Genomic DNA, 16625 nt, shown 5'->3' with positions numbered 1-16625 from the left:
CTTGTTCATAATCCTGGGATTGTCTGTATTTCCTTGACTGAAATAAAAAAAACCAAACCTGTTGCCATCAAGTTGATTCCGATTTATGGTGAACCCACATGCTACAGAGTGAAACTGAACACCATAGGGCTTTCTTGGCTGTAATCTTTCCAGAAGCATGTCGCTAGGCCTTCCTTCTGCAGTGTCGATGGGTGGGTTTGAACCACCAACCTTTCAATTAGTAGCCGAGAGCTTAACCATTTATGACACCCGGGGACCTTGTCCCTCATATTGCATTTGTTTGTGACACACTTTTGCCTTTGATGTCCCACAGTTATGCCCCTACTCAGGGACAGCAGTGGAGTTGTTGATGGAGCCTGATGTAGTGTGTGTGTGTGTTGGGGGGTGGGGGCAGGTGACATAGGCTGAGTGGCCTCTGTAGGAAGAGTGGTAGGCTTGATAAAGCAACAGGTTAGACCTTGGCTATCAGAAACTGATATACCATCTTTGATTTATTATTCTCCTGATAAATGTATTTCCTGTGGGGGGGGAGGGGTGGGGAATGAATGCAATGGTTTCCACATTAGCTATTTAGTTTTTTCTAATCTCCAATCTGTTGGGAAGCAGAAGTGTTTTTTTTTAAAGGCCTGAACGGACCATACTGCCTTTCCAGAGTTTTCTGTATCAGCTGTGCCTCACCTGCTGGTGCAGTCCTCATTTCATCCAGATCTCCCATTCTCCTCAAGGCACACCCCTGTCATAGCCAGTTAGCTTTTATTCACCTGTTTAGTTAGGTGCCCAGGGGCCAGGGGTGAATTTCAGAGAAGAAATGGAGATGCTGCTGCTGTAGTTTTCTAGGGCTCTCATAACAAAATACCACAGAGTGGGTGGCTTCAAAGAACAGAAAATTTCTCACAGTTATGGGGGTAGAAGTTCAAATTCAGAGTGTCAGTAGTCAGAGCTATTCTCTCTCTCCCTCTCTTTTGGCTCTAGGGAAGATCCTTCCTTTTCTCCTTCAGTTTCTGTAGGCCTGGGTATTTCTTGAGGTTCCTTGGCTTGTAGACGGATCCTTACATGTAGTCTTCCTCTGTGTGTCTGACTCTTTTTTAGTGTTTCTCCTTCTCTTTTATAAGACATCACTAAGAAGAGATTAGGATTAGGACCCATCCTACTGCAGTATAACTTTGTTAATTTAACTGATAATATCTGCAAAGAAAGACCCTATTTCCCCAACAATGTCACTTACCAGTCCAGGGGTTAGGACTTTTTTGGGGGGATACACAACTCAATCCATAAAAGCTGCCAAACCAGGCACTGAGCTCTTAACCAGAGAAAAGTTACATGAAGACTTTTGTGGGGCTGTGCCTGATGTTCATAGAAAAAGGAAGTTTTTGTATTTTCAACCATGTTCACCTGACTATACTATTCATTAATAGCACTTGCTCTTTCGTTGTTTATTCTCTTTGCCCTTGACATTTGAAACCGTTTACTGCCTCTTTCTTAAAGATACTTATCTCCTCTATTCCATTTCTCCCCCTTCTCACTGAAAATTCTTTTCCTATCTTCGAAATTTTTTCCTTCGGTGAAAGCATCCTACCTCATTCATGGTTTCAAGTACTTTTTCTATGACGATGCTTTTCCATCATCAGCTTTTTATGAAGGCCATTTCTTAGTGATTATAGTGATTAATCAGCAAATGGTTAATGTGCTTCGCTGCTACCTGGAAGGTTGGAGGTTCGAGTCCACCCAGAAGTAGCTCAGAACAAAGGCCTGGTGATCTGCTTTTGAAAAATCAGCCATTGAAAACCCTATGGTGCACAGTTCTACTCTGATACACATGGGGTAACCACAAGTCAGAATCTACTCAAAGGCAACTGGTTTGGCTATAAGACACTCTACTTGGCTGTTTATCCTGCTATTAGCTTCACAGTTAGCATACCCAATCCATTACCCATTGCTATTGAGTCAAGTCTGACTCATAGTGACCCTATGGTGACCCTATATACCACCTTATTTTTTTTTTTTATCTCTAAAACCAACCCCCTTTCCCATATTCCTCATCTTCTAGTTACCCAGGATTGAAAGCCAGGCATTGTTAATCTTTGATTCTTTCTTTCCATCTTCAGTTAGGCACTGAGGTCCATCTATAATTCCTCTGAAGTGTCTCTTACATATGTTCCTTCATTTCAGTTTCTACTGCCATCACTTTAATCCAGGTCCTCATGCTTCTATGCCTTGACCACTATGACAACCTTCTAAGTGGTCTCCTACCAAAAAAAAGACCCTATTGCCATAAAGTTGATTCTGAATCATAGCGACCCTATAGGACAGAGTAGAACTGCCCCATTGAGTTTCCAAAGAGCACCTGGTGGATTTGAACTCCTGACCTTTTGGATAGCAACCATAGCTCTTAACCACTACGCCACCAGGGTTTCCTAAGTGTCTCCCAAATTCCTACTTACACTAACTGGTAGCTTTCTAAAAAAGCTGGTGTCATCGGATCACTTCCCCCTCAAAAGCCTTCAAAGGCTTCCCATGCCTGTGGAATCACGTCTAAATTGCTCAGCCTGCCATTCAGAGCTCTGTAGGATCTGCTCCCTGTGTCTGTATAAACTTATTAGTTGCTGTCAAGTCAACTCCTACTCATGGCAACCTATGTACAATTGAAGGAAATGTTGCCCGGTCTTGTGCCATCTTCACGGTTGTTGGTATGCTTGAGTCTGTTGTCATGGCCACTGTTTATTCTGAGAGCCTTCCAATCTAGGGGGCTCATCTTCCAGCACTATTAAACAATACTCTGTTGTGATGCATAGGGTTTTCATTGGCTAATTTTCAGAAGGAGATCACCAGGCCTTTCTTTCTAGTCTGAGCCTGGAAATTCCACTGAAATTTGCCCACCATGGGTGACCCTGCTGGTATTTGAAATACATTCACGTGTCACTTAACATCATGATAAAAAATACATTCTGTGAAATAGGACGTTATGTGACTTGGATGTTGTGCAAACATTATATTATATACAGGCAACCCCTGGGTTATGAACGTCTGATTTATGTACAACCCTTAGTTACAAACCAACCCCCTTAAAGCCTATTATGTTAAAACCTTATGGGAGCCCGTTTCCGGTCGTTCTCGTCACTGCAGCTGCGGCAGCTGCCGCTGCTGTCGCTGCTGCTGTTGCTGCGGCGGCGGCGGCGGCTGCTGCTGCGGTGGCGGCGGCGGCTGCTGCTGCGGCGGCTGCTGCTGGAGCTGCTGGGGAAGGCCAGAGGAACCGGCGCGGCTGAGAGGGTGACCGCAGGGCCGCGAAGCAAGAGAAAGCAAGTGAGGAGGGAGCTGAGCGCGCGCAGCTCCGCCCGCTGTTCCGCCTGCCTGAGGAGCAAGAGGTGCCTGGGCCCTACAACCCCTGCCACTGCTGCCTGCCTGCCTGCCGGACAAAGCCTGAGGGCTTGAGCCCAGAGTCATGTCCTCTTCCTCGCTTGCCTGTATACCACCCGCGGTCCAGTGCTGCAAGAGTCTGGGCTTGGGGTCTTTAAAACAATTAAAACCAAACCAAAACCCATTGCCATGGAGTCAATTCTGACTCATAGCGACCCTAGAGGACAGAATAGAACTGCCCCGTAGGGTTTCCAAGGAGTGCCTGGTGGATTCGAACTGCACCACTGTGCCACCCAAAAAAGGCTCCTTCAAATCATTAGGAGGACATAATAAACAAAAGGAGAGCTGCTTTTCCTTAAAAAAGAAAAACTTTATGGGACCACGGATGTATATGGAGTTGGACATTGCCTGAACGGACATTATGTGGCACATGACTGTACTGGTGGCATAATTTCCAGCATCTCAGGAACATGCAAGGCACCACAGTACAGCAAACTAACAGACAGGTGGTGGCTGTACAGACTTATATCCCATCATTTCCTCACAGGAGCCCTGCACTTCAGCCATACCTGTCTCTTTCACCCCCTAAACTGTGCCTCTCCATTCCTGATGCCAACCCTGAGAACATCATTTAACCAAAGGAAAAGAGGACACAGAGAAGGCCAGCAGGAGGCCTGGGGGAGGAAAGGAAGTGAACTGAATGCAGTGGCATTCCATTAAGTGTGTGCCTTGAGGGGGAGGATGTGACAGAAGGTGCTTTAAAACTGCTATTAGGTAATGAGATGTTGCAGAAGGAAGGGGGAAGGGAGCTGGAGTATGACCTTCAGTGGTTGATTAGCCTGAACTAGACCAACATGGTTTGATTTAAGTTGGCCTGAAGTTGCCAGAGGCGCTGCTGTCTAATAAGAAGCCCCGGTCTCTGCATTTTTGTCTCTGCACAACGGAGCCCACATAACTAGACATTAGACAATAGGGTCCTAGGGTGAATGAATGCCTGGCCTTTAATACAGCCATGACGTTGGAAAGTTGAGGGTACCTGCTGTTTTATTTCTTATAGGAGAATGATGGAGATGTGAGGATCAAAACTCTCCCTCTCTTTTTCTTGAAAGCTTACATATACGTACAAAACAAAAAACCAAACCTGTTGCCATCAAGTCGATTCCAACTCATAGCGACCCTATAGGACAGAATAGAACTGCTCAATAGAATTTCCAAGGAGTGCCTGGTGGATTCAAACTGCCGACCTTTTGGTTAGCAACCGTAGCACTTAACCACTACACCTACAGGGTTTCCACATATGTACAGACACTGTAAACTCTGTTTCATAGTGATGTGTTTGAGCTGTATATTAGAAGTATATTTAGACTGTTGGTGGTATAAACGGTTGATGGGCTCAGCTGCTAACCAATAGGTTGAGGTTCAAGTCCACCCAGAAGTGCCTCAGAAGAAAAGCCTAGTGATCTACTTCCGAAAACTCAGCCATTGAAAACCCTGTGGAGCACGGTTCTACTCTGACATACATGGAGTGGCTAGGAGTCTGAGTCAACTTGATGGCAACTATTTAGATCCTTTTACAAAAAATCAGATTTTAAAAAGTGTTCTTAGTTCCACCGGTCTGGTGGATCACAGCATCTACTGCCATTTGAATAAGGCAAGTTGTATCATTTTAGACACTCTGTAAAGAGGGCTGGACTGGAAGGCAGGAAACCTGGGTTCTTATCCTGAATCTGCTGCTTAAGAGACGCATGACCCTGTGCCAGTCACTTAACCTTTTATGGTGTCAGTTTCCCCATCTGTAAAATGAAGAGGTTAGACTAGATTATTTCCACTGTTCCTTCCGAAAAAGTACAGGAGAGAATTGTATAATTGCAAGGCAGGAAGTGGAATAATTAGGCTTGGAACTCGAGGTGATTTCAAAATTGCTTTAGTTTCCCTACAGAGCAAATTTTAGCAAACGGTTCCTGTGCGCGCTCAGTGTGCTATACCACACACTTTCTGGTTAAGCTGGTAAATGTCACTCCATCTGGTGATGCCATTTCTGTTTGCTGTGAACAGTTGACTGTTCGGGGCAAATTCCAGTCAATGGTTACCTGTGAAGAATGCACTGGGGAGAGTTTAGTGGTGAAAGACACTAACTTTGCATTTCTGCTGGGATTTTTCACCATAAATGTGTGTTACTTTTCTAATATAAAAAGCAGTTCATAAAAAAAAAATTGAGAGTTTTTTTTAAAAAAAGAATTAGTCTGGAGGAAAGAGATGCTATATAATATTTAGAAAGTAAAAAAGAGCCATTCTGCTACCTCATTTATTCCAACTTTTTCAAAAATATTTGGTTTCACTCCTGTCCTTGTATATTTTTCCAAGGGCATCTTTGTTAATTTTTATTTTGGGTATGTGTTCATAAAGAATTTCTCTTATTAAAAACCAAAGTCTAAACAATCGAGCACGCGATCTCCACAATAGCACCCCCGCCCCATGATAGGTATTGGTCAATAGCTACAGTTGAAACCGTCTGCCATCAGGAAAGGAAACTTTTTACCATTTATATCTGACCACATTTGGTAAATTCTTTGCAACTCCGAGATGTTTCTACTTCAATAATGGTGCAATTGACTCTTGGACAGAGAAGGAAAGTTTCTAAAATTCAGTTTCCACATGTTTACCATCCACTGGTGAAGACCAAATTTCTTTTGATCCTATCATGCTTTCAAGTGAACCTGAGAGGTGTGCTGATACAGAATTCTCTCCCAGCTCCCTGAAGTAAGAATTGAAAACTCATAAATGTATTTTGCAAATATTTTTATACTATTCCTTATAATTGATTATCCACTATAGGGTCACTAAGAGTAGGAATTGACCCTATGGCATACAACAACAACAGCAGCCTAGGTATTTTAAAGAAGTTAGTAACACAAAAGTAGAATCAAACTGTAAGTCATTTCTTTGCCCAGTCGACTTAAAAAATACGTGGTCATGAGAGTCTTTAACCATCTGAGAAAACAAGTCAGCAGGCCACAGACGGTCAAATAGGCTTCTGTAATATATTAGGGGGTCAATTTCTTAAGAACTTTTTAAAAAAGAGAAGACTCAAGTAAGCTAGATTTCTTTTATGTGGTCTTGACTGGCTGTGTTTCCTGAAGCATGTGGCTGAAAATTGGTAGACTAAACCACAGAATGGTAGCATTCAGTGTTCCCAGGAAGAGAACTGATTTAATCAAATAAGACGGACTTTGCAAATTTAAGATGCTAGTAAGAAGGGCCCTTGGGGAAGTAACTTTGAGACAAGGCACTGTAAGAGAGCTGAATACTTTTAAAACAAATAATTTTATAAGAACAAGCTATGCTAGTACACATGAAACACAGAATAATAAAATGCCTCCTTTAAACCTAGAAGTATGTCAGTACCTTCAGCCAAGTGAGAAAACCACAAAAAAGTGAAATCAGGCCAAATTGCTAAAGAGTATTAAGGGAAAAACATTGTGTCAGACAAGGTCAGAAAATATAACGCAAGAAGAGAGTTTTTAAAGGAGGCTAAAGAAGCAAGATAATTCCATTCTTTTAATGATACAGTGTCTTCCTGATGTGTGCTGCACGATTTTAACAGCCGCCTTTGTAGCTGTGCTAGCTGGACACGGAGCCGTGGTGGCACAATGGTTAAGCCCTTAGCTGCTGACCAAAAGGTTGAGGGTTGGAACCCACCAAGCAGCTCTGCGGAAGGGACACCTGATGATCTGCTACAGTAAAGATTGCAAAAAAAAAAAAAAAAAACAATCCATTGATTCCAACTCATAGCGACCCTATAGGGCAGAGTACAGCTGCCCCATAGGGTTTCCAAGGAGCGGCTGGTACCTTCAAACTGCCCACCTTTTGGTTACCGGCTGAGTTCTTAACCACTGAGCCACCAGGGTTTCCCAGTAAAGATGATAGCCTAGGAAACCCTGAGACAGTTCTACTCTATTATAAACTTGTTGCCGTCGAGTCAATTCCTACTCATAGTGACCCTATAGGACAGAGGAGAGCTGCCCCATAGAATTTCCAGGCAGCACCTGGTGGATTTGAACTGCCCACCTTTTGGTTAGTAACTGTAGCTCTTAACCACTACACCACCAGAGTTTCCCAGTAAAGATGATAGCCTAGGAAACCCTATCGGACAGTTCTACTCTGTCATATGGGGTCGCTATAGGACAGAATCGACTGGACGGCACATAACAACAACAGCTGTACACACAATTTTAAAAGAAAATTTTAACCTTTTAAGGTTATGCAGCTGTCACAGTGCGATAGCTGCATGAGGTACAATTTTGTATGGTAGTCATGTTCTGTTTACCCAAGAGGGCAGAGTTGGAATCCATTTTCGTTGTGAGAAGAAAATTGTTGAAGTTGAAAAGTTTTAACTTGCTCAAATATTTGGTATAAGGCTAGGGCAGAGACCAAGGGAAAAGTCATTTGTCTCCTCAGGAGACAGAGTTAATGGGAAAAGCAGGGCTTCTTATTCTTACATACCACCCTGTCTCCCTGATCCATTTACGAATGCAAGGACAGTGGGTGATAACAAAGATGCTAGAATGCTAAACTGGAGAAGAAAGTACATTGCTTTAAGAATGCTGTTGAAATGGGTTTCTTCAAATTGGCTGTGTTGTTGCAGAGCAAGTATCCCCCAAACTTGAGGAGAGCAGATGGCAAAGGAAAACAGTTTCTCTTTCAACAAGAGAAATAATGGCCCTGCTAAATTTAGACTCTTCAGCTTTAACTTGGGACATCTGGGAAAATACTCAAACTCGTTAACCATCTAGTTTGGAACCACCTAGAAGAACCCAAGTTCTCAAATGGGTTTATGCGGGGCAAATATTACCAGGCCGATTTACCTTCCTTTAATAAAAGATTTAAAAGTCTTCTTGATGAGAGGGAAGCAACATGTGTAGTCTCTTTGGATTTCTGCAAAGCTTTTTATTCATTCACTGTAAAGTGCTGGCTTGGACTGGCCTGCACTACTGTTTACAAGAGGGTCCAGATAGGCTATGGGGAGGTGTGTGGCTACAATGGGTCTCTTGTGCTGTGGGCAAGTGCCTGGCTTGTGAAAATCTATAATATTGAAAGATTGGTTTTTTTAGAGTATTTATTTTGTCTAAATATTTATAGTATTACTTGCTTGTTATTTTTTTTATAATAATCCCTGTTGTTTTGTTTATTCCATATGATTATGCCAGAACTAAAGAGATAAATACCCATAGCTCTTAACCACTACGCCACCAGGGTTTCAAAACAATATCCTGAAGAAGCCCAATTATACTCTAGTTGGTATAATAATTACTTTAAGACACTGAATAGAACTATTAAACATTACTGTAAAGGTTAATGTTGTATGTCAACTTGGTGGGGCCATGATCCTCAGTGGTTTGGCAGCTATGATGTAGTTTGGCAGTTACATATTGATGTAATCACTTCCACGATGAGATCTAATAAAATGTAATCATTTTCATGATGAAGTCTGCTATGAGCAGCCAATCAGTTGAAAGCAAGTTTCCCTGGGGTTGTGGCTTACATCCAATATACATGGACTTTGTGGCAAAGCTTCCTGGCTCATTCCACTGCTCTGAATCCTGCATTTGGTTCCTTATCATCTGACCTCTGGTTCTTGGGACTTGAAACAGCAGCCTGCTGTCTTACCTGCTGATCTTGGGTTCGTCAGCCCCTGCAGCTACATGAGTCAGGAGAAGCCTCCAGCTTGATGTTTGATCCACAGACGTGGGATTTTCCAGCTTTTACAACCGCATGAGCCATTTCCTTGATCTCACTCTCTCTTTCTCTCTCTCTATATACGTATGTATATACATACTCTACACAGGTTTTGCTTCTCTAGAGAACCCAGCCTAAGACCATAACAATAACCTGTGTTCACAAAACTATACCTGGTGAGAATTAAACTTTGAAAAGTTATCAATTTATAATAATGTCCACATAGAAACTTGGCTAGTAAATGCACATTTATGTATCCCTAGTTCCTCTGATTTTAAACAGGCCCTATGTGCTCATCATGGTTACTTATTCCTTTGTAGAGGTTCACTATAGATGATCCCCACCTAAAGATTTTCCTTATGCATAGGCCACACCATGCTTAGATAGAGAATAAAATGTCAATGTACATTGAGAACCTTAAGAGTTTCTCTAGATATTTACACCCATAATAAAAGTTTTCATTAGACCAGTGATTTGAAATTTTATTTAGCCCAACATAGCCTAACACCAGCAATTCCGTTACCGACTACCTCGGATGGAACTGGTCCTTTTTACCAACAACCATTCCTTGGTTTGACGCAATACAATTAAAACAGTTTTTTTTTCAATCTGTAACCTGTCAGCTACCATAGGTGAAATAGCTGACAATATTGCATATGAAATGACGACACAACTACAATCCCTTAATTCATTGGTTAAAGCCCACTAAAGCAGTAATTAATAATCAAATAGCTTTAGATTTTTTACTAGCCCAGCAAAGAAAGGTTTACACCATTGCTAACATCTCCTATTGCTCTCGAATTAATACCATTGGCAAAGTTAAACAAGATGTTGCTAAGATTCATCAAAAATCTGTAACTTTACCATCCTTCTTTAATATCCTCAGTGAGCTACCTAATAGTGTGAAGGATTATTTTTGCTCTTTGAAAAGATCCACTGCCAGTGCCTTTAAATAGCTAACCAAATGAACCAAACCCATTGCCGCTGAGTTGATTCTGACTCATAGTAACCCTACAGGACAGAGTAGAACTGCCCCATAGGGTTTCCAAGGAGCACCTGGTGGATTCGAACTGCCGACCCATACGGTTAGCAGCTGTAGCTCTTAACCACTATACCACCAGGGCTTCCCTTTAAATAGCTAGCACCCTGTTATTGTTGTTAGCTGCCCTCGAGTTGGCCCCTGACTCACGGCAACCCCACACACAATGGTATCTGGCCAGGAAAAAAACCCAGGTCTCCCTCATGGAAAGCAAGAATTCTGCCACTTAACGACCACTGCCTCCATCTTCCTTAACCTGTCGCCGTCAAGTCAATTCCGGTTCATAGCAACCCCATGTGTTACAGAGTAGAACTGCTCCATCAGGTTTTCCTGGCTGTAATCTTTATGGAAGCAGGTTGCCAGGCCTTTCTTCTCCAGTGTGGCTGGGTGGGTTTGAACCAGCAACCTTTAGGTTTGTAGTTGTCTTAGTTATCTAGTACTGCTATAACAGAAATACCATAAATGGGTGACTTTAACAAACAGAAATTTATTCTTTCACAGTTTAGGAGGCTGGAAGTCTGAAATCAAGATGCCAGCTCTAGGGGAAGGCTTTCTCTCTTTGTCCACTGTGGGGAAAGTCCTCATTAATCTTCCCCTTGGTCTAGGAGGTTCTCAGCACAGAGACCCCGGGTCCAAAGAACACACTCCACTCCCAGCTCTTCTTTCTTGGTGGCAGGAAGTCCCTCTCTCTCTGCTCTATTCTCTTCACTTTTATCTCTTGTAGGGCAGTGACTCAAGATACATTTCATCCTAATCTTACCTCATTAATATAATAAACATAAACTAATCCTCATTAACATGACCTAATTCTGCCACATTAACATAATGGGCAGCTCGCTCCCAAATAAGACCATAACTACAGGCATCCAAAGACCAAACCTGTTGCTGTCGAGTTGATTCCGACCATAGCGACCCTATAGGACAGAGTAGAATGGCCCCATAGGGTTTCCAAGAGCAGGTGGTGGATTTGAACTGCCCACCTTTCAGTTAGCAGCCAAGCTCTTAACTACTGTTCCATCAGGGCTGCACCACAGGCATAGAGGCTACGATTTACAACACATCACAAAATGGAAGATAATCAGATTACAAAATGGAGGACAACCACACACTACTGGGAATCAGGGCCTAGCCAAGCTGACACATATTTTGAGGGGACACAGTTCAATCCATGACAGTAGTCAAGTGCAAACCATCTGCACCACCTAGGAACCATAAATGCTGTTTTTTTTTTTTTAAATCTTGCTCCCCCTGCCTTGGCATCTCTAATGACTCTATTGTCTGCTGAATCAAAGGCAAGCTCTCCTGCCTGACCTTCAAGAACAGCTCTGTCCAATAGAAATGTAATTCTAGCCATACACGTAATTTAAATTTTTCAACTAGCCATATTAAACATGTAAAGAGAAACAGATGAAACTAATTTTAATAATATATCTTATATAACCCAATATGCCCGAAATATTATCATTCAACATGTAATCAACATAAGCATGTTGTTGTTGTTAGGTGCTGTAGAGTCGGTTCCAATTCCTAGTGACCCTATGTACAACAGAACGAAACACTGCCTGGTCCTGCGCCACCCTCACAATCATTGCTGTGCTTGAGCCCGTTGTTGCAGCCACTGTGTCAATCCATCTAATTGAGGGTCTTTCTCTTTTTCATTGACCCTGTACTTTACCAAGCATGGTGTCCTTCTCCAGGGACTGGTCCCTCCTGATAACATATCCAAAGTACATGAGGTGAAATCTCAGCATCCTTGCCTCTAAGGAGCATTCTGGCTGTACTTCTTCCAAGACAGATTTGTTCCTTCTTTTGGCAGTCCATGGTATATTCAATATTCTTTTCCAACACCACAATTCAAAGGCGTCAACTCTTCTTCGGTCTTCCTTATTCATTGTCCAGCTTTCACATGCACATGATGCAATTGAAAATACCATGGCTTGGGTCAGGCACACCTTAGTCTTCAGGGTGACATCTTTGCTCTTCAACACTTTGAAGAGGTCCTTTGAAGCAGATTTACCCAATGCGATGTGTCTTTTGATTTCTTGACTGCTGCTTCTATGGCTGTTGATTGTGGATCCAAGTAAAATGAAATCCTTGACAACTTCAATCTTTTCTCCGTTTATCATGATGCTGCTCATTGGTCCAGTTGTGAGGATTTTTGTTTTCTTTATGTTGAGGTGTAATCCATACTGAAGGCTGTGGTCTTTGATCTTCATTACGAAGTGCTTCAAGTCCTCTTCACTTTCAGCAAGCAAGGTTGTGTCATCTGCATAATGCAGGTTGTTAATGAGCCTTCCTCCAATTCTGATGCCCCGTTCTTCTTCATATAGTCCAGCTTCTCATATTATTTGCTCAGCATACAGACTGAACAGGTATGGTGAAAGGATACAACCCTGACACACACCTTTCCTGACATTAAACCAATCAGTATCCCCTTGTTCTGTCCGAACAGCTGCCTCTTGACCTAAGTACAGGTTCCTCATGAGCACAATGAAGTGTTCTGGAATTCCCATTCTTCGCAGTGTTATCCATGGTTTGTTATGATCCACACAGTCGAATGCCTTTGCATAGTCAATAAAACACAGGTAAACATCCTTCTGGTATTCTCTGCTTTCAGCCAGGATCCATCTGACATCAGCAATGATATCCCTGGTTCCACGTCCTCTTCTGAATCTGGCCTGAATTTCTGGTAGTTCCCTGTCGATACACTGCTGCAGCCGTTTTTGAATGAATATAAGCATGATTAACGAGATACTTCACATTCTGTTCTTTTTGTTGTTGTCGTTCTAAGTGTTTGAAATTGGGTGTGTTTTACAATTACGGCACATTTCAATTCAGACTAGCCACATTTCAAGTGCTCAATAGCCACATGTGGCCAGATGCTGCAGTGCTGGACAGTGCAGCCCCAGAATGTGACTTGCCGCCACCATCACCCCCACCAACAAGACATACCTAACTCTTACCTCTTCGTTGTTTGTTAAAAAAAATAGTAACAGGGATGTACTACTGTGCCTGTTTTATAGGGTTGTCCTAAGTGAATGTGAAGTGTGAAAGTATTTTGTAAGCTCAAGCTCTACAAAATGTATTGAACTTGTTATTGGAAGTAAGGGTTTTACTGATATGACAGTAAGGTATCTTCGGAGTAAAATAACTCAAAAGAAAAGACCGTATTAAGAAGGTAAATTATTAGAATTCATTGGTGAAAAAATTGACTCCAAGAAATGAATGGAAAGTATAAATGTATACTGTCTCCCCCTCTCTCTTCATAATTATCTTTTGGGAAGAAACTTATTACAGTAATAAGGTTCTCTAATTCTTTCTGTTCATCTGCAGGCCTTTTTTCCCCATGTCAACATTTTGAGGGAGGGGTTGAGGGCCATTTATTTTCTCTCTTGTAATAGGAACTGGACTGCTACCAACAAGTCGTGCTTTTGTAGCACGTACACTTTGTAGTGCTGAGGTGGGAGCGATGTTCGAAATTCTTTTGGATTGTTCAATTCATTGCAAAGAATTGAAATTGGCCTCCAAACAGAATGCCAGTGATTCAGATGCAGAGAAAAAAAAATGCAGAAAGTACTTGTCAAATGCCTCCAATTCATATTATACAGGAAAATTTAAAGAGCAATTATTCTGAAGGCTGGATTAATAATACTCCTAACAGTCAGCATACATTATTTTAAATATTGATCGCTTGGTTGCTCAAGTGGTACACAAATCTTGTCCCAATCCATCACGAAATCAAATTGTTGTTATGGTTTGTTGCCCTCGAGTGAAGTCTGACTCACCTCGACCCCACGTGTGCAGAGTAGAACTGCTCCACAGGATTTTCAAGGCTGTGACTTTTCAGAAGCAGATTGCCAGGCCTTTCTTCTGAGGCATCTCTGGGTGGGTTGGAACCACCACCCTTTCAGCTAGTAGGTCAAGCACTTAACTGTTTGCAACCCTCAGGGATTTTGTTCAAATCGAATAGTCCATTAGTGTTTCTTTACTCATATCTTCCACTATCATGTAACTATAAGTTTACTGTGTGGAAGTAAGATTGGTAAACTAAGTAACTTTAAAAAAAAAAAAAAGAAAGAAAGAAAGTTGGCTCTGTAAGGTGGCTTCAGGCTAAAGAGCTCCACCGTTCCCAAGTTTGCCCAGGCCAGAAACCTCAACCTCGTGTGTGACCCTTTCTCCCTTACCCATCCCTGTAATTAGTTACCAAGTCTTTATGACACCATCACTGAACTATGTCTTTAATCTGTAGCCTCCTCTTCAGCCCCACTACCGGCACTCAGGCTCGAGTCACTGTTCTCAGGAGCTATTGCAACAGTCTCCAAACCTGTTTCCCTGCCTCCAGCTTCAGCCTCTCCTGCACCCCACAATTTATTCTCCAACTACCCGCAGAATGGTCTTTCTAAAACACAGATCTGATCATGCCACCCAACTAATTAAAAACGTCAAGTTATTCCCAGGGCCAACAAATAAAATCCAACTACTTTGCGTGCTGTGCAAAGTACTTGACAGTGTGATCCCAGCTCATCAGCCTAGCCTCCTGCCATGTACACAGATTACTAGATAATCATATCACTTGTGACTTCCCAGTAAGCCCTGTCCTTTTTTGCACTCTGTTCCTTTTCCTTGGAATGCCCCCTCCACTCCCCATGATATTCTCTTCATCCTGTAACCAAATCAGTTGCCGTCAACTGTGACTCATGGCAACCCCATGCGTGTCAGAGTAGAATTGCGCTCCATAGGGTTTTCAATGGCTGGTTTTTTGAAAGTAGATCACCAGGCCTTTCTTCTGCCAACCATTCAGCTAGTAGTCGAGCACTTAACTCTTTGCACCACCCGGGGTCTCTTCATCCCGTCAGGCTTCCTCGAATGCCCCATCTTCTGTGAGAAACCTTCCCTCACTCTATCATCACTCGTTCTTTCAGTCTCCATTATTGGAGTCCTTATTCCATTGTGGCAGGAACTCCTCAAAGGCTAACTTCTCTCTATATCCCCAGCATATAGTATTCTGCCCAACATAGCATAGCTGCTTAAAAAAATGTGTTGAATAAATAAAGGAAAGAATTAATGCTATCCCTTCACTGTGCATCTTTTCTCTACCCCAAAGAGGAGAGCTCATTTCAGAATTCAATGTGATTTGTAATCACCTGCTAGTATTTCTAGGTATTTTATGAGTACAATTTAAGTAATAATCCTACCTTTTCAGTAACGTTTAGTTTGTCCAGTCCAATAAGATTTTCCTTAGGCCACAAGGAATTATTTTCATTTCCTACTTTCCCTAGCTAGTACATACAGGTACTATATACAGGTATGTGGCCAAAGGAACACATGGAAAGGGTTTACCTTTAGATCTTTAGACCCTTTGACCTATGGGATATGTTGGAATTTTTTTTTTTAGGTACATCTTTCATTTCACAGAATCCCATACTATTAGACCTGGAATAGATTTTAGCCAGTTAACCTACCTTCACCTTGTATGGTTATGCATAGTGTACTTTTGAACACTAGGGGGCGCCATTCCCCTAGGTTACAATGAGAATGACACCCTTCCTTCCCTCCGCCTCTGTATCTTGCACAACCTTACATGGCAAACCCTGCTTATCTAATCCTTCTTCCTTTTGAAATGAGGAAGTTTAGGTCTTAAGAAGCTAACAGGTTTGCTCAAGGTTGCACAGATATTTCAAGGTAGAGTCCAGGCAATAACCTGCCCCCTCTCTGCCTCTCAGTCTTTCTATTAATCCAAATTACCCCTGGAAACCATGAAAGGAAAAAAGATGGGCTTTGCTATGATTGTGTGGATAATGGACGATATGCCTTCAGCTGAACATGAAATTTAAATCGTTTAGTTTATCGCTATACAATTTGCTCTTGCTTTCCGCCCCCTACCCCCCTGAGGCTGCTGTCCTGGCCTGGTTGGCGAGACTGCAGCATTCAGCATATCACACTGCAACCCCCAGGGCTACAGAGGCGCAGGTCGCAGTTCCACCTTGCTGCCAGGCTCTGCTGCCTGCTCTGGCCCTTGCTGGCCCACTCCTCTGTAACCACCTGTTGGCTTCTGTTCTTGGCATTTTGTGCTGCTTTGTTTTTGTAGCTGTCACTGACCAGTTAGCATGATTCTTTCCTCCTTTCTCACTGGCAAACCAATGAATCAAAGCATGTTGACCTTGGTTAGAAAAATGCACGTAGGTCAGGCACTCAATAGTTGATTATTTGTCTATATCAAGGACCGTGCATCTAGAAAATAACTACCGCTTCCTCCTCCCTTTACTCCATGCGCATCACCAATGTCAAACTAAGGTAACAGGTGTTTTGGTAAGTTTGGTTGAGCCTGAATAGAAGACTCGACTTATTGAGCCAAAGCCCTTCAGCCATAATGGATGAACATATCGTTGCCTTGAGTCCTTTGCTGTTTGTCATTAAAGATGGGAGATCCTTCTGAAACTGATTGCTTGATCAGCCAAGATGTACGATAGAATTAGGTCAAAAAAAGAGAAAAACC

General features: G+C 42.4%; 1 protein-coding gene across 7 annotated transcripts in view; it reads left to right on the top strand.

Moving 5' to 3' along the window:
* The window catches only part of LOC126068935 (integrator complex subunit 6-like), a 70991-nt gene that overhangs the window by 11279 nt on the left and 43087 nt on the right, over positions 1–16625 (top strand). The window lies entirely within an intron of this gene.

The sequence above is a fragment of the Elephas maximus genome, chromosome X (genome assembly GCF_024166365.1).
Source record: "Elephas maximus indicus isolate mEleMax1 chromosome X, mEleMax1 primary haplotype, whole genome shotgun sequence".
Classification (NCBI taxonomy): domain Eukaryota; kingdom Metazoa; phylum Chordata; class Mammalia; order Proboscidea; family Elephantidae; genus Elephas; species Elephas maximus.
This window is presented reverse-complemented; position numbering and strand designations above follow the sequence as displayed.